Consider the following 19499-nt stretch of genomic DNA (forward strand, 5'->3'; position numbering starts at 1 on the left):
GTTGTCGCGATGCCGAAATGTCTTATTTCACATCTTTCGTGTTCGCAGAGTAAGCAGCCATTCGGAAAACAAGAACGCACTCGAAACTGTAACAAAAATCCTATTTATCTAAATCAAAAACACTTTATTTTATTCAATAATTATTAAATTTCTTCGCCTGCTTGCTGGAATAATAGGAATCGATGAAATAATTTAATTTATATTGTTATTGCAAGGAAAATAATGATCGACGTCACCAAACGAAAAATAACCAGTTAGAACATTGTCGGTTGATATATTGGGAAAAAATGGAATACTGAGAACGCAGACAAAACTATGCAAACGTCTAAATATTTTTTAAAAATATTTCGAAGTTTATACATTTTCTTATAGCGCCGTGGGAAGCACTCAGGCTCGGCGATGGTGTGAAGGGGTGATCGACTGTCCACTTATTTCCAAACAGAAGCATTGTATATCGGCTGTTTCATTTTTTTTTTTTTGCCTTTCGACGGGTGGGGATTAGAAAATGCTTTTTTTTTTTTTTTTTTAATGTATAGCCGTACACAAATTATTTGAACTCTGGTCGGGTGATATGCAAATTTTTTAAAAATTCAACATTAGTTCGATTACAACGCCCTCTAACGACATAATGTCGAAACAAGGTATAATGCACTATACTATGTATTGCTGGTTTCTTTAACAACCACTGCGTTGAATTATGTGCCATATAACGAAATACACTTAAATACACTCAAATAGCTTCATCTGATAGCGTTTGTGTGTGTAAAACACGAAAATAACGTTTCCGTGAAATTTTGCAAAAAGTGAATTTTTTCGTGTTTTTTAGTCAAAATCTGCTTGTTTTCACCCTTACAGCACGCATATGCGTGCTGTAAGGGTGAAAACAAGCTGGAAAATGCTTCCAGCGATATGAAACTTTTTATATAGGCATAGGGCAGTGCTATCTATCAAACTGCGCTAATAAGAACTTAATACATTTTATTTTGTGAGCTTGAAAGGGGCAAAATGCGTCGAAATTATCCACTGTCATAATTTTTCCGTGGATGAACGAGATTTAATAAGATTTAGAACACAAAAGATCCCTCTATGCTTTCAATTTTGGTTTCGATCGGATCACGTGCAGTAGAAAAGTTGGTGGCAGATAATGGGATCGGATTCGTCTTTTGAAAACATCAATGAGATTTACACGAAGCAAGTTAGTTAGCTTTAACAGGTCATCAAGACCAATACTATATGGGGAAGGGTCATTTGAATCCAGGCGAAGGACATGCGAGGATTTCAAATGATTAACCACCTTTTCTTTTCGCTTTTACGATGACAATGTTATTGGACTGACATTCATCACGGCCATGACGGTCCTGGTATTATTAGACAACCGGTACAATCATTTGACAAAGTATGCTTAAAGATTTTTTTTATAATTCCTCATTAAAAGAAGGGAGATGAAAAGACACTTGGGAAGTTCGTTGGGTTACATATCACATTCTGGTTATAACTAAAGCAATAAAGCAATTCTGTGTCCAATCTATTGCAGTTGCCTCCTTCTTAGAACTGTTCTTTGTTGCCTAGGCGACCATCTTAGTAGCTGATTACAAGTAGAAGAAAGCGTGCCTGCTAACCGATCTCTAGTTTCTTTTTAATGATTGCGCCATCATTTTTTGCTGCACTTGTTACTTTGAGCGTTTTGGGGTCGTAAACGTATTGTCTGGTTAGTTTGGGCGGCATGTTAGTTCGATGTTGGGTCGTACGTTAAATTTTGTAGATGCTGAAGGCTATTTCTTATGAACTCAGGTTATTAGAAGTAAGAAGAAACAGTTGTTTATCTATTGGATAATGACGTGATGTAAAATTCAGCGAAACTTTTTTTTAGTCCTTAAAAGAATAATTGTGAACCGCGCTGAGATTGAAAAATAATTATTGGGTTGAGGTTTCAATTTTTTTTTTTTTTTTTTTTCTCATTTCCCAGGCTGCTTGAAACGCTTCTATTACCTCTCTGACCCAGTGAATCACGCGCCACTGTTCACGGACATTTCAAGTCTTTTCGCCCACACTCAGTTACGCGGATTCAGAAATATGGATGAAAATATTATAGTTAAATTGAAAAACTTATTTTACTGCATAAACGACGCCACTTAGCAACCATAATAGCAACAAATGCTCTTCTAAAAATATGTCTAAACACATTTCCTTCAAAACGTATGGTTGGCGAGCGTTAAAATAATAAAATTTCCAATTTTGTTTATCTAAAGAATGTGTTTAGGAATAATTCCGAGGGATCTCCTGCGGGAGATAACAAATTGTTGCAACAGCGGACATTACGCGGGGATATTGCTTGGAGATGCCCTCGCCATTGAACCTGCATGAAATGCTTCGATAACCAACACAGGAGCATTTGAATATTAAATGAGCCACTTCTTTTTTTGTTCGTTTCGTATTCTTTAGAAACGGGGAATTAAAATGAAAAAGGGACGGAAATAAGACGTGGCACACGGAGTATGAAAAGAAAACGATAAGTAGTTCTCTGAATGAATAAAACAGCAACAAGAAAAAGCGATTGCACTGAAATTGAAATTTCGGGACTTGAACTGAGCGAGAGTTTTGAATATTTCCAATGCGCTTTGACAGCCAAAGAAAAAGTCATTTGTATGAAATCATGTTCCGTATTTATTGGTACAATCAACGCAGTCAATAGAGTTAAAGAAATTAAATTGAAGAGTTTCCGGATTATTATTTTTTCTTTGAAAGAAACTAATTAATGTTTCCTCCAAATATTGACTTTTTTGCGTTAAATCCCTTTTCTCAAACTAAGCTATTAGTGTTAAAGCACATATTGTGCATTTAGAAATGATTAATCAATTTTTTGCCTGTAGATGTCGCTCCATTTCGTTTCAGAAGAAACCGATCGTTAGAATAGACGGCAGAAATCTGGAAAAACGAGAGTTTCCTAGGATTATTTTTCATAACTTTCTTTTTCTCGGGGACTCAGCAGTCACCTCTTTGGTAGATGAATCAAAAAGAAACTTCTGTTTACCAGTTCAGATGCAGAGAAGCGATCAGAAAACTAAACAGACATCATCTAAAAGCTTAGACAAAAGCAGTGCAAATCCAGCCGGGTACAAATGAAACGGCTAAAAATAACACTCCGTAGAACGGAATGAAGAAATGCGAAATATAAGCACTGAGTTGGAGCAATTTAAAACTGAGAAAACAAAACAAACAGCTGGCATTACTGGATGGAAAATTGTAATATTTCAAGCCTGAGTGAATTGAGATAATAGAGACTATCAAGGGAGACAAATAAGAACAGTGATGCACACATTAATCGCATCAATATAACATTAAAACTACTCGTGTTGATTAACAATATTCCTCTTCAAAATTTCATTATAATATTAAAGACCATTTTGGATTTTAAAATAAGAGTGATATTGGATTGGGAAATATCAGCAGACTTCGTTGTTTGCAGATGCAGAGCGTGCCCTATTTTTTTTTTTTTAATATGATGCCTAAAGAAATAGATTAGTTCTAAATTATTTATTTGAAATGTCTTGCTATTCAGTCACTGAAATTCTCATTGTTGCTCTTCTCATTGTTTAACTGTTACTACCTGTTTTTTTTTTTTCATTGTTAACCTAAAATTCTTCTGCTGTTATTAACTGCGTTGAACATTGTTGAACTTCCTTTGACACAAACGCTTAAAGATAATTCCACTAGAATTAAAACAAACTTATTAAACCCATACAGACGAATGGACATCTCACTTCCGAAAGCAACATTAACCATCTTGTCTTATATAAAGACAACGTACCCTACTGTTAAAATGCGGGATTCCATCATTAACGCCGATAATTGCCAATTTCTAGAACCCCCAAGACCTATGTAACGATATTAGAGATGAAAAGGAGACTGTGTTTGTCATCAATGAAACACGTGAAAGATTAATAAGCCCGTTATTATTATTAATAACGGCGATTACGCAATGCAGACACTTCTGATAGACAAACTGATAATTAAAGTCGGCACAATGTGTCGTCGTTGCTTCGCTTGCGTAGAAAGGAAATTCATTTGTAAGAATGTCTTGTAGCCAGTGGCGGATTAAGAGATAGTTGGGGTCCCTAGGCAAATTATATTTGGGCCACCCAAAAAAATAATTTAAAAAAAGAAAATTAAAAAAGTAAAAGTTAGGTGGCAAATAAATAAAATTTTGTACTTTTGAATTTTTTGAACTATTGGATGAATAATAAAACTTTTTTTAATTTTTTATCATTTTTTTACATTTTTTTTACTTGCACTACACTCAACTAATGAAAACACGAAAAGTCGCACGAAAAGTTATTTTTGAAACAAACACCTCACGATTCAATAACAAATGAAGTTAAGGAGCAACCAGGCGAAACTTCCTATTTCGGCAATGCAATCCGTTTTCGTGACGTTGAAGCTGTCAACAGCGCCGTGCGCCGACATTGGTAATGCGGTTTAATTTAAAGCGTAGATAGCGAGCAATGTTCAAAATACGAAGCTTGTCAACTAGCGCCGACATTGTGTTGCGGCATTATTTAAAGCGTAGATAGTGCGCGCTGTTCAAAATACGTATTAAAACGTAATAATTGTTTTGAAAAAATTCTCGCTTAAAATAATCAAGATTTTTACGATGTTAATCGAAAACAATCTATTTTAAAACACTATAGGAAAATGTCTTGGCTTGGGGGGGCCCAAAAAAAAGCTCGAGGGCCCCCTAGGCACGTGCCTCATTACCTTAATGGGTAATCCGCCACTGCTTGTAGCACTCGTTGCTCTTTGACATCTGAAGACAGGTTGATGAATGTCGTTTGGGATGCTTCGATGTCTTTCTCTGTTAGAGCTGAAAGCTGATGATCTTAAGTGTTAGCTTTCCAGGCACGTCTTTGGACTTCACTATTTCTTTCTGTACACATTCGGAAAAATTGATCGGGCAGTATATTTAGGATTTTTTATTTTGTCTATTTTTTGTTTCGATCGTTATGTGAACATTGGATAGATCCTGTATCATATGTAGTTTAATATTTTTTTAAATGAATAGATCATTAAGGGGGGACATTAAAAGGAAAAGTTTCTGAAATCGATATACAACATTTTACTGCATTAAACTGAAAAGTTCATTTTTCCAAAGAAAATATTTTTTCTAAAATATCATGCGATCTGTCTTATCCAAAATGTACCATTTTGAGAGGCAAATGCTCCGAATGTGATTTTGTTTAAGTAATTCAACGTCTTAATTCAAATAATTCTCACAAATTGTCGAATATTTGTCACTTTAACAGTAATCCTCTTCTGTTTGGTCAGAGCTTCTGTAGCTCATTTGGTTTCAACGAAGAGTTGGTTCAAATCCTGTCTAACGCGAAGAACCTTTATCAGGGCTTTTTTGCGGAGTTTTTTTTCGTACCTCAAGACAGACAAACCGACTCTGTGAACACGTAAATCTACAGGCAGAGAATACTATTAGATAAGGAAGGCAACGAGAAACCACCTTGTCGTATAATAATTCCCTAATGTAATAGCATTTACTATCCCACCAATCATTAGGTTCGGTTTAGTCATCACGTGATTTCAGTGATATTGTTGGAGTTTGTATTGTTAACCATTGTAAGTTTGATAGGTTTCTCTTTAGAGAAAGTTGAATTTCAAAAAATTATTACCCGGTAATAAACTACTTAGAATAAGAATTTTATTTCTCGTGTTCTAAAAGATTCAATGCTTGGTTATAAAGATTTTTCTGGCGCCAGGATTCACAAAGAAATGACTTTGAGGATTGTGTTTCAGTAAAGGCAAGCAGAAGTAAAACGAGGCTTATCTGGGTGGATAATACTTTTCTCAGCAAACATCGCAACTAAATCACTCAACTTTTTCTCTTTGCGGGGATTTGTTTTCGTGACTTCGGATCAAGCAATTTTCCAGTTGACCATTTCACTTAATGCTTGTTTGCCTCCAAATATACGAAAGGTTGATCGCTGCCATGCCGGTTAGAAATTAACGATCAAAACCAGTCTGCCTTTGTGAAAGTTAAATATTTCGTTTTTGTTATTTTTTTTCTTTTCTTTTAACGTAATGATTCTTAGTCTTGGATTGTGCAAGGGTCAACCGGTGATACCAACAGGCTCACTTTTTCATCTTCACCACTAATCCATGTCGTCGCACTCTTTTGCTTTAGGTTTTGCTGTCTTCCATTGACATATGAAAAAAAAACCAACTTAAAGTATTTATTTTTTCCTCTTTTAACAAACAGTACTTCCACCAAGTATTAATTCGAAAAATTTTCATAGCTTTCAAGTTTGTTATCACCTTCACTGGAATGCGGCAAGCAAATCGGAGTTGGAGGCATTTGGTTATGTTTGGGCACTAACAAGATTTGGTAAATGGAAAAAAAAAAAAGACGTGAATTTCTTATTGTTTTTAGTTATTAGTCAAGTAATTGGTCGTGAAAAGGCTGGGATCATCTTCGTTTTCAGCTGATTGTGCATTATAAAACCAGAAGTGCAAGCAAGTTATGGTAGTCGGCGGTAGATGGCGTTGGTGGATTGAGTGATGGCGAGCTGTAGAGCAGGTGCCCTCCCTCGACGAGTCTTTGGACTATCTGGAGGTGTCAAATAATAATGATAAATTTAGGCAGAAGGTGGGGATCATGTGGCACAAGTATTGTCATACCAAGAGGCGCTTTAGTTTTTTTGTAATGAATATGGCAGCAATAATAAAAACATAATTAGTAGGCATGAAGATAAATTTAAGTTGGTGTTAATCTACTAGTTAAATATAGGAATGTGTTTTCTTTCTATGCACACTTTAATTAATTTTCACTTCAACAAGGAAGCCTAAAATGTCAAAACTTGTCAAATCAATTTTATTTTATTTTTTTTAAATAAACAAAGCAGTAATAATGAAAATCAATTTGTTTTATTTTTAAAAACTTCCATCTGTTGGTTGCTTCCTGATATATTAAACTCTTTGGTGCAAGAAGGAAATTACGATGTCTTCGAGATCAGCAGTTCACAACTTGGTAAGAACCGGACCCGTGTGTGTGTGTGGACTGAACTTCATTCCTTCTTCGTGCAGCTGTAACTGTGTTATCCGACCTTTACGCATCCTCTGTCTCCAGCTAAGATATCTTAAGGAAAGATTTTATTTTGTGTTCTTAAACACAATTCTCCAGCGTGTCATTAAATCGGCTGTATCGACCCTAGAGTCAAGTGATGCTCGCGATTTCGCAACGGCCACCGTATTGTTCTTTAGAGGAAGATCGCACACTGCAGTTCATTACTTTTTGCATCTTCCAACGGCTTTCCTAAGCTGAAACTACCTCTGCCACAGAAAACTTTACCACCTGACACTGGCGCATGTCGTAAACACTCGAAGAATAAGTCGTTAACTGCGTGTTTGCCTACCTCATCATCCGGGGATTGTTGATTCCACACTTTTCGTCTTTTATTTCCCTGCCGCGGTGAAGCTGATTACTTAGCAGACAGACAGACATTCGCGAAATCATAGTTTGGAGACGAGACCACTGTTTTTAAAGGAATGATGGAGGAGCTGGGGGATTTTATGGGCATCTCGCACTGGATTTCCGTAGTGTAAGCAAGTTCATGTAAACGTAATTGAACATAACTCGTATAAAAAGAAAATTGAAACTCTTCTTTCAATTGATGGCCGGCAGAATAGAGTAACTAAATATTAGTAGGGTTTCAGCTCATCTTCTACGAGGTTATCACTGAATTCTAGTTGCCATATATCTTCGTTTGCAGTTGGGAATTTGGCTTGTGTGGCTGTCTTTTTTGGAACGTAAAAGGGACTGAAAATAAAGCTTGTGCAAAGAAATGTTTTGTATATATGGGGACGGTTTGTAAGTAATTAATCTTAAGGCAGTTTTACAGTATGGAAAGAATAGCTTAAAGGTTAGTCACTTAGACTTCTGTCACAGATTTCGAGCAGAATGCGAATACACCAATTTAATAAAAGCATAACTGGTGTTAAATAAACTTATTAAAATGAAGTATTATGCATTGTGAAGTATGATTTTTAATAGTTGTCTCTAGTCTTGACACATTCAATAAACTGAAGGCAAATCCAACCGGTCTCGTACGGAGTTGACTGGATTTTTCATCCTAATAAAACAGGCAAACGTTCAAAAGAGTACGTCTATTTACCAGGCATACACTGGGCTTAGTCTTAGTTGATTCAATCATCATCCCAAAGAACAACCACCACCTTTTGATTTCACATTTCAAATAGAAATGAATTTCTTTAAGTTAAAATTACAGTTTCAGCGTCCCCATCTCTAACATCCAATCTTTCAAGTATATATTTGACTAATTTGGCCTGATTATCTTTCTAAATCCTATTTGCCACAATTGTCTTAGTTACTTAGATGGACAAGTTACGGGTTAAATGTAAACTAGAACTGGTTACGTTCAGACGAACCAGAGTCAACGCTAACAGAATACCAGCAATAAGAGCTCAGATGGTGAATTTGTTTTCACCGTCTCCTAATCTGTTAACTTAGGAGCAGATAAATGATCAGCCGTTTGTTTCACCTCGCACTCAAAACAGCGACAATAGCCTAGACTACGTAAAGGGGGGAAAAATCTTTCCGCTTCACTTTGAACGTTATTGGGAACGTCAATTGCTTCACTTAGATTCTCTGTTAGACTTTTCTTTTCAGAAACTCAATTTATTTTTATTGTAAAATAAACTAACCAACCGAAGAACATCCGGAGAGTGTTATTTAGGATTAACAGATATTGCTGTTTGTCTAAAAAAGAACATCAAAACCATCTTCTCAGAAAACATGTCTAGAAAAAGAGCCAAATGAAAACGCCAAATAAAACTTAATCAGCTTTATGTTGTATTAACTGCAAAGTTGAGGGTTTTGGACGCAGCTGTTTTTCCAACAGCATCTTATGGATGTGACACTTGGAACCTAAAGAAGTCGGATAGGAAACAGGAAGCTGCTTTTGAGATGTGGTGTTACAGAAGCCTGTTGAGGATCATATACTCAAAGGCGGACAAACGGATAGGTGCTAGAAAGGATTGATAGAACTTGAAAACTCCTTAAGGATATTGAGAAGAAAGTTGAAATATTTTTGGACACAAAAGGATGGAAGGAAGACTTCTCAAAACAGTAATGGAAGGCAAAGTCCCTGAAAACGAGGGTAGACCCCTTAATGAGATGGATGGGTGTATATGGAGTGACTGAGGGGATGACATTTCTATTAGCAGATCGTTTTAGAAAAGTGGTTGAGTCCAATTGCGTATCTAACGGATATATTCACGAAATTGAATGATGTTTCTCTCTCCCTTCAAGGAAATGTAAATATTTCAACACAAACGATAATTTATTATGAAAGTTACAATACTGGACAATGGCTGTTGAAAAAATAATATGAATCCATTTCCAACTTTAAATGACTTTTTTGCAGGAATCGAACTGTGAAATTGACGAGGAATTCGAAACGAAATTATTTGTCATCTAAAATCAATAAATGTGGCATTAAATGGATAATTTACTAAAATATGACAAAAACTATTGGGTTTTCCAATATTAAAGAAAAACCAGAGGAACTGTCTACTTCAGAATATGAAAATCTCGTCGACCTGACATCAAAGCCAAATAAAAATTAAATTTTATGAAGTTTCATTAAGCAAGTTTTGGTGTGACTTGAAAGAAGAAGATCCAAATTTATTCAAAAAGGCAATTCGTTGTTTGTTTCCGTATATTACCACATATTTCTGTGAAAGCGGATTTTCGCTCCGCACTGCGACAAAAACAAAATACAGAATTAAGTTGGATGCCGCTCCTGATTTTAGAATTGAGCTGTCCACAATTAAACCACATTTTGAAAGAATATTGAAAGATTCAATATTTTTTTCAAAAGAATAAGGAAGGTTAATCCTTTACATTACTTACCAGTTTGAATTAATATTTGCTTTTCCATTATTAATCTTCTTTTTTTAATGTTGAATAAATAATTTTTGATTTGTTTTATTTATAATCAGTAAAAATTGTCAGGGTTGCAAAATTTTTTATCAAGATGAAAAGGGTTCCGTAATTAAAATAAGTTGGGAACCGTTTTCACGCCGGGAAGAATTATTGGAAAGCTCGAAGAAGGCGCAGAATTACTGATATTGCCAGAGAGTTTGGAATCTCACGTTGTATCCAGGCCCTGGGAAGCGTTTAGAATGCGTTCCAGGCGTTTGCTAAGAGATAACCCTCCCCTCTACGACGGAGCATGAAGACGGATGTTTGGTTATAACAGCCAAATGTAATCGACGCACCACTGCAGGTCAGCTTGCAAGTCGGCTCCATTCAAGCACAGGTATGCGGATATCTGAACAAACTGTGGCTAGACCTGTGCGACAAGTAGGCCTATACGTCCGAAGGTTTGTAGTCTGCGTCCTTTTATACACGACTCATTGTAGAGCACGATTTGGACAAGACACCAATGGACTAATGTACTCTTTACAGATGAGTCGTTTTAGTCTTTCTTCCGATTCTAGACGACACTTGATCTGCCGTGAAAGTGGTACTGCTTATCATCGCCAAAATGCTCTTGAAAGGGAGAGATACGGTGCTGTTGGGATCATGGTGTGGGGAGGCATTATACTTAATGGACGCACCCAGCTACAAGTGCTGGAAAAGGGACTATGACTGGTGAACGATATTGCAACGAAGTTCTTTAACGTCATGTTCGATTGTTCCGTGGTGCTGTAGCGAAGAATTCATTTTCATGGATGACAATGCCACACCACACCGTACACGAGCAATGGAGATACTTCTGGAGGCAGAGAATATTAATCGAATCGAGTGGCCAGCACGCTCCCCACATTTCAGTCCATAGAACACGTTTGGAACGCAATAGAGAAACGCATTACTGCTCGAAATTCCTCTCCATAAAACAAACAAGACATTGCTTCAAGAACTCCTGAATCGCTTGGTACTAAACACGGTACGACGTTTTGAGAGCTGCATCGCAGTTCCGGACGGACATATTCCATACTGAAATGTCTCTCTGCATAGGTGAGCACTGTACATTAATTTCTTTACTACATCCTTAGGAAGTTTGTAACTTTTGCCAAAAACGTATTGAAATTTAATTTGTACGAAATTTATAACACGTTTTGTGTAATATAATTTATTAATATGCTGACAAATTTATCTCCATATTTGGCTATAATCATAATTTTTTTTTCCATATACAGGTAAAAATATAGTTCGTTCTTAGCTTTTGAATACCAGTGTACTTTCGAATACCGGCCATCTAACGTATATATTTGGACAAAAAGCCTCGCGCATCTGTTATGAACGTGAACATGCGTATCTCTTCTTCATACTGAATCCGGTTTCGTGAAATGCTATAGACAAAGAATAAAATGGTTTCTGGTACTCGAAATGAAAAACTTGACGGAAGAAATAACATCCTTCCTTGTACAATACTTCGAAACGTTTCTACACTCGAAAACAATCTGCAAAAATGTTCAACGTTGTGAAGTAGTCAAGAAATTTGGGTAAATTGCTGCTTTCCATATCTTAAAATCGACATTTTGAAATATTGCCTTGTTACTCTTTTGCCCGCTTTCGTATTTTAAGTTTAGAATTTCATTCTTTCTGCACTTAACTCTTATAGACTCGATTTTTGGAATACATCCGTAGGGAAGGATGTCAAGTTCAACATTCGAGTCTTATTTTTTTAAGGGAAAAATCTCGAAATTATTCTTGGGATTTGCCTTAACTGTAATTTGAGTTTACACATGAAATAAATATAAATAGATTCTTTCGATTCTGTCAAACAGAATTCGATAAAATAGAATAAAATTAGTGTGGAAGAAGCGTCTAAAAAAAAAAACGACTTCCGTACATTTATAGTAGCTGTGCGTGCTCTGAATGTGCCCGCTGTTGGTCATTTGCGCGTCTTCATCGTATCATCCATCCGTCAATGAATGGAAATGAATCTGCGATGATTTATGACCTGACCTCACGAGCCTCGATACGACCATGCTGATGACAACCGTGTGCTACTTTCAGTAGAACTAACACGCCTTGTTAACTTCCCCCTGTTGTCGAAGCAGTTCGGCTAGTAAAGAAAGGCTTTTTGTTTTTATTCCATGTACTTAACCCTCCGTGCCTGACTGTGCGAGAAGAATCAATACTTTCTATTGTTAGCACCAGACCCCTTTTTTTGAGCAATTATGGCCCAGAATTATCTTTTTATTACGTTAGCCTGCCGTGGATTTTTTCCCCTTAATATCTACTAACGAGCCATTGGAATAGTTGGTAATGGTAAAAGTGTTGTTGCAGTTTTCTGGGAAAAAAAAACTCGCTTCACTGTAACATTTAAACAAACTATGACGTCATTCGCTATCGCAAATGTTGTTTACATTTCACTACACCAGAAAATTGAAGTTAAATTCTTACTTAAGCTTTTCTTTTTGTCTACATAAAAACTATGAATTATCTTTCGAGTCGATAACTCAAAGAAAATTAAAATTATTTTTTTCGCTGAAGAAAACTTCACCGATATGGAATAGCCCTAACAGGCAAATAAGTACGTCACCGATCCATACGAAATAATAAAATCTTAGATTGCATTTTCTTACTGGTAAAAGACATGGTAAAAATATATCTTAGTCATTTGTGTCAACTTACGTATCTGCTTAGTTAAACAGCAACCAAAGATCCAAACTTGGAACTCTGTCAGTAGCTGTTGTCCCAATACTAGGATACATCCATTCTTCCAATCGATGAGATTCACCATCGTATTTCGAGTAACCTCATTAATTGCATCAGCGCAAGATATGTAAGAATATCGAATTCCCATAATACAGCCGCGGATTAGGTCAATTAACTCTAATTAGCTCACCTTGATAGCTAGATTTATTGTTTATAGACCGTGTTGGGCACTAAAATGGCAACGTATTAGAATTTAACGTTAAATATTGTTTGCTCTTGTTGGGAATTATCTTGTTGAAGAGCTCGCATTACACACTTCAGGTGTTGTAAAACATCTCAGATAAGGGCAACTGAGTGGTGAAATTCCTGAGGCGTGTACACTACAAGCATTAATAAAGTTAGTAACCCATTAAAAGTCGCGCCTGACACTTTCGTCTAGGTAGGGTGATTATTACGACATGCACTCGCTATGTGCAGCGCTGGTCTTCTTTTACTTTATCCAATTCTATTCTCTTCCCGAGCATCTACAACATCATTTTCAGCACCAGTTTAAGATTCCGGAGGGTAATTTCAAATAGGAAGACGTAAACAGGAGAAAACGACTCTAAGCAGCTTTTAATGACCCCACGTCTATTGTCTGTCTTCTATGGCTTGCTGATTCGTGCAATTGGAATCAATAAAGACGTAACATACGAGTGCGTGCTAATGATAAGCCCGAACATCGTTACTTTGTTGATAAATTCCTTCTCCATTGACTCCTGTTTTCTGTGTCGCGCGCACACTAGTTGTTCTCCCGCTTGAATCGCGTGTCTGATCTTCTTTGGGAAGTACTACTAGATTGCTCGCAGGGCTGGTCCTGCTCTTATCGTAGAAGTTCCTGACTTTGTTTACTTACTGTTGGATCTACAGAGGTATCAAAAGACAATTTGGAGACAGAGTAAATACTCGTTACTAACAGGAGTATTTGGATACCCATTCGAATTTGTGAAGCACGCTTCTCAGTGTGTGGGTTAATGGTTTTAATCGTATCGCATTGAAAACGCTTTTATTTTTAAATTTAACAACCAAATTTTGTAACAATTAGAACCAATAGTTCTCGGTATTTGCTTTGGTGCCCCAGTAATGTCCTATATTCATTATATTGTTTATTTGAAATCAAAAACCGGACGTGCGTAGAGAAATGAAAGCGATCAACGAAGTGAGCTTTAAGAATATCTCGAACATTTAACGTAAGTTTTCAGTGTTTGAAATTCTTGATGTAATTATCACTAGCCACTGAACGAGCACGATTTCGTTTTCCGCCCGTCCAGAATAAAGCTCTGTGGCGTCAGTCAGAATTTAAGCATAGAATAGGAAAATTAGTGCTCATCTTGCCATATATCAACTATTTGACAACGTCACCAAAAACTATTCAAAGTGACCTACAAGATCACTTTGAATCTTACTGAGTGACCAAAATCACTACTAAACTCTTTGAACTCTCATTGGTGGACACGCTAAGGGACAAAAAATTTCAGCAACGTTAATGACTGTCATAACTCTTGAAAACCCAGCCGCAAACAGACGACTTAAAATCTTCCGCTAATAGTTTGGGAAACGCAAAACGTTACCGATTTGATGGGTGAAGCACATATGCTTTCCATATTCCCCTTTGTCTGTGAGGGAAGTTCTTTGAGTGGAGTGTTATTGAGCTTTAAGCTCGCCCTGTGTGGGTAGTGAGATTAGTCGTGTTCAGCTGGACATAAGATTGACTTGGGTCTTTTGTATTTGTAGCATTCTGCTTCATTGTAGTCCGAAGCTTGTTTGATCAGTGAGTTTGGATGATTACTTGCCTTAATGAAGAACTTTTCTGCTAGATCATGGAGAAGGAAAGAGATATAAAGGAATGTTGACTTCGCTGTGAATTTGGGAGTTTCTAATAAACCATGGGGCGTCCAGCATCATCCTCAGGCATTTGTTCTGTATTCGCCTGTAGTTTTTTGTATATTCATATCCGAAGTATGACTCCATGCAGGAGATACGTAAGTGATGACTGGGGTATTACCATCTTGTAAATATGTTTCGTATATCCAGTTTGCTTCTGCTGTTGATCATGGGGTAGAGTAGCGCGATTACTTTGAGTGTCTTCAAGCCTATGTGTTTTATGTGATTGCTAAATTGGAGTTTTTTTTTTATCAACAGCATGCCGAAATATTTGACTTCAGTCTGCCATGGAATCTTAACTCCTAATAGATGTATGTCCTCCTTGCTCTGGACTTTCTTTTTGGAAAACAGTATGGCTGAACTTTTTGGGGGATTTACTTGGATCTTCCAGTCCATCAGCCACTTCTCCAGTATATGAATACTGCTTTGGAGTCTTCTAATTGCCAGTCGGTGGCTGAGAGATCTTGCTAGTAGAGCAGTATCATCTTCGTATAGTGCAGTGATGGTTGTACTTGGGTTTTGAGGGATATCAGCTACGTAGATTGAAAATAGAAGAGAGGCCAAAAGTGAGCCCTGTGGCACACCTGCCAGGATTTTGCGTCTGGTTGATACAATTTCATTTATTTTAATTTGCATATATCTATCTTTGTAGTGGTGTGGAGATTCCAGTTGAAGCCTTTTGTAATATATTCAACCAGTCGATGTATTTGTTGTGTAGTGGTATGGCCTTTTCTGAATCCGAAAATAATTTCCAGCTTATCCATAATTAAGGGGGTACAAATCCCTTGCTGGTCAACTGCCAGTAAGCAAAACTCTAAGATCAAGAACTACGAATCTATGAGTTTCATATATATATATATATATATATATATATATACACACCAAAAAACTATAGGCGAATCCAAGTGTAAATGACCACTTGGTAGTACAACACCAAGGCAACTCGAAGAAAAGGTGGAGCAGGCTCCCTTACTATCCTTGATATTTTCTCATAATGTAAAAACACAGCCCCTAGGGGGGGGGGTAATACTGTAATTACATTATGAGGAGAGGTCACTACCCAGAACGGTTTCAACCTTTTTTGAGGTCTCATCAGTAAGTAGACCTGGAAGATAACGAGGTTTAAGTGAAAAGAAGTTGCATACCTTTACTATACGAATGCCATAAAGGTGTGTTTGTATATTATAACATAAATTGAAAGCCAAACGGCTATTTTTCTGGCATCCTTGATAATAATTAAGGGGATACAAATCCCTTGTTGTTCAACTAAGCAAAACTCTAAGATCGAGAACTACGAATCTATGAGTTTCATATATATATATATATATATATATATATATATATATATATATATATATATATATATATATATACACACACACACACACACACCGAAAAACTATCGACGAATCCAAGTATTTCTATATAAGATTCGTAGTTCTCGATCTTAGAGTTTTGCTTACTGGCAGTTGAACAACAAGGGATTTCTACCCCCTTAATTATTATCAAGGATGCCAGAAAAATAGCCGTTTGGCTTTCAATTTATGTTATAATATACAAACACAACTTTATGGCATTCGTATAGTAAAGGTATGTAAGTTCTTTTCACTTAAACCTCGTTATCTTCCAGGTCTACTTACTCACTGATGAGACCTCAAAAAAGGTTGAAACCGGTCTGGGTAGTGACCTCTCCTCATAATGTAATTACAGTATTATCTCCCCTAGGGGCTGTGTTTTTACATTATGAGAAAATATCAAGGATAGTGAGGGATCTTGCTCCACCTTTGCTTCGCGTTACCTTGGTGTTGTACTACCAAGTGGTCATTTACACTTGGATTCGCCGATAGTTTTTCGGTATATATGAAACTCATAGATTCGTAGTAATCCATCTTAGAGTTTTGCTTACTGGCAGTTGAACAACAAGGGATTTGTACCCCCTTAATTATACTTAAGGATGCCAGAAAAATAGCCGTTTGGCTTTCAATTTTCCAGCTTATCCGTTTCAGATTGGAGCCTTATGAGGATAACTTTTTCTGCTACCTTTCCAAGGCTGGATAAAAGATTGATGGGTCTGTAGCTTTCGGGGAGTTGAGCGTTCTTTCCAATCTTTTTGATAGGTATGATGTCGGCAGTCTTCCAAGTTATGGGAAAGTACAGTACTGGAATCTGAGGATGGCGTTGACTAACTGTACTGTACTTTCCAACTATACTTTTAAAGTAATTTGATTATTCTCTTGGTGATTCCATCTGGACCTGGAGCCTTTTTGTTTTTCAGGTAGGTTATGATGCTTGTTATTTCTGTTGGAGAAGTGGGTGTGATTGGTTCTGGATTATCCTTTTGTCTTAAGACTTGCTTGACACGGCAGTGAATCTTGTAGATAAGATTAATGTTTAAATTCTCATAAGAGGGGTTACATTGTGTTTCCAGGTTGTCTATTAGAGCTTTAGCTTTTTCTTTGTCTGTGTGAACAATTCCCTTCTTGGTTTGTATTGGGGGGCGGTATGGGTTGGCTTTTAGTGCGTAGGGTTCTCAAGAATTTCTAGACGGAGTTGTCTTTTGAGTTTAAACTACTCAATTTTGTTTCCCAATCATGATTTCTGTGTTTTGAAGAGCTTCACGGTAATGTTAAGGTGCGGTGTAAGATCCCACGGATGAGCGGTCCGCAGGACCAAGTTGGAATCTCGGAGAACTGGTAGGCTCTGCACCGTGGCAGATTCCCCACCACCGAGCAGAGTAACTCATTTGCGTATCTCTAAGGGGCAACAGCCAAGCCGCAATTAGCTTCACAGGCTCTACGGCATTGCCATTCATTACCCCCATGCTCAAGCCCCAGGGTAACAGCAAAGCCTCAGTTAAAACTTCATGGGCTATAGCATTTGTTCAATATTGTTTTATCTTGCGGGGCTCTTGTGTTATGATATCTCTTTCTAGCTTTTTAGTTTGAAAAGTTCTTAAAAGAACTGGGCGATGGACTGAGTCCTTGACTCTTTATCCCATCATCTGAATGAAGAAAATCTGTGTGGATGGAGTGTTATTGAGCTAAAAGCTCTCATGGCTGGGTAACAGCAATAGCCGAGCCTCAGTTAAAACTTCACTGGCTACACATTGCTCCGTTACACTGGAAGTCCTAAAAAGGACTGAACCGCAGTCTTTTTAGTTTGGGGGGGGGGGAGAACGTATGCTTTTCTTAATGTAATATGATATAAAATATTAAGGTGTATTTTATTATTTTAAAACTTTTGATTAATTTAAAAGTTTTTAATTATAAATGAAAGTAAAATATAAGATATATTCTTATTTATAAGAAACAGAGAAAATAAATTAGTAATATAAATTTTACTAAATTTATATTACTAATTTTATATTAGAAAATAAATTTTGTATAATAAGTATGCGTAACATTACGTTCGTCTTGAAACTACAGATTTTTTTTACAGGTGTATCGAGAATAACTGTGGGTGTCTGGTTTTTTTATGCTTCCCAAACAGCACGGACTTACTAATTATAGTGAAAAATGATGTTTTTAGTAAATGGATTTCCGCCTTATCGATAGAAAGCTCTTTCCGATATTCAAGTAAGTAGATTGATGAGTGTCAAAGATTTTTTTTTTAAATTAGATATTGCTGAATTTGTAATGAATCCTTGTCAATAATTTGGGATCGCGCATTCAGTGTTTAATAATCCCCCATAAGAGACCTGCTGAAAGACTTTCGCAAAATCATTCTGGATGTGCAAAACTTGATATTTTCCAGATATTTACAATACCTTAAATCTCGACTTTTCCATCTTGGCCTTTTAAGTAACGCGTGTAATGCATGAGGTAACTTTCTCTCGACTTTTCCCGGAATTCTATCGATTGGCGTGGAAACAAGGGCTCTCTTTTATTCACATTAGTGCATGCATTACGCAGAAACTGACAAGCAACGTAAAATATTCAAAACCAAGACAGACAGAGGAGAGGCAATCTAACCCGCTCTTCTATCTCAAGCTGACGCAGTATCCACAAGATGCGTTTGAAAAACCACGTGTTCGAATTTTAGTATCGCATTATGTATAAACCCGTACTCTGCTTCAGTTTCTCATGAAAGTTTCATGGTTTGTCAGCTCTTCGTAAAAGTGTTGGTACTTAATCGAATATCCATGTTTCGGTTGAGGAAGTGAAACCCAAAAGGAGGCAGACGAAAGAATTGTATCGCCTTTCAAGTTATCTACGTTCCATTCGGAATGATAAAAACGGAAGAATCATACGACTTATACCACTTCCAATTATTTCCTCTGGCTTCCTATTCTTGTTATCTATTTCTAGAGAGAGTTTAACTTGTAGTCTTGAGGAAAAAATACCCAAGCAGGCAAGCCACGATTCTATTGTTGCTAGAAGGCAACTTTTAATTAGCAATAATGTTTCAATTGTTTGCATTTTTCATTAACTTATGAAGAGACAAAATCAAAATGTTAAATAAGATCAATACCCGGTAAAAGCTGCTTCCCTGCAAGGATTGGTGTTATACAGGGAAGTATTTCGCATCAAAAGTTCTTTTCATAAATTTATTACTGATAAACTTGTACGCACGCCGTTTGGATAATCATTTGCTGTATTGAGTTCTAATATCCATCTATAAAGAGAGCAGCTTGGAATGAATTCTTTTTAAGTTTTCCTTGGAATACGTGATTTTAAATCCAGAATAACGTACGAGGCCTCTCTTTTGATATTATCATAACATTTATCATTTTATTGTTTATGTCCCAGTTGAGCAATCGGCTCTTATTGCCATAGTAACAAGAGCGCCAATAGAACCGCTACACTTTAGGGGAAAATGTTCACTTGCCAGTGTACCGAGCGTATCTCACCTTGGAATCGGACATGAAAAGTACATAGAATGT

General features: G+C 36.8%; 1 protein-coding gene across 1 annotated transcript in view; it reads left to right on the plus strand.

Annotated features, from left to right (window-relative positions):
• LOC150101420 (protein dispatched homolog 1-like) overlaps window positions 1–19499 on the plus strand; it is a 173534-nt gene that overhangs the window by 12552 nt on the left and 141483 nt on the right. Inside the window, exon 2 of the mRNA XM_090400274.1 lies at window positions 18056–18192. The gene's annotated coding sequence lies outside the window, so the exon portion shown is untranslated. The remainder of the gene's footprint in view (window positions 1–18055; window positions 18193–19499) is intronic.

This window comes from Typopeltis vanoorti, chromosome 11 (genome assembly GCF_054136105.1).
Source record: "Typopeltis vanoorti isolate ZY-2024b chromosome 11, IOZ_Tvanoo_1.0, whole genome shotgun sequence".
NCBI lineage: Eukaryota > Metazoa > Arthropoda > Arachnida > Uropygi > Thelyphonidae > Typopeltis > Typopeltis vanoorti.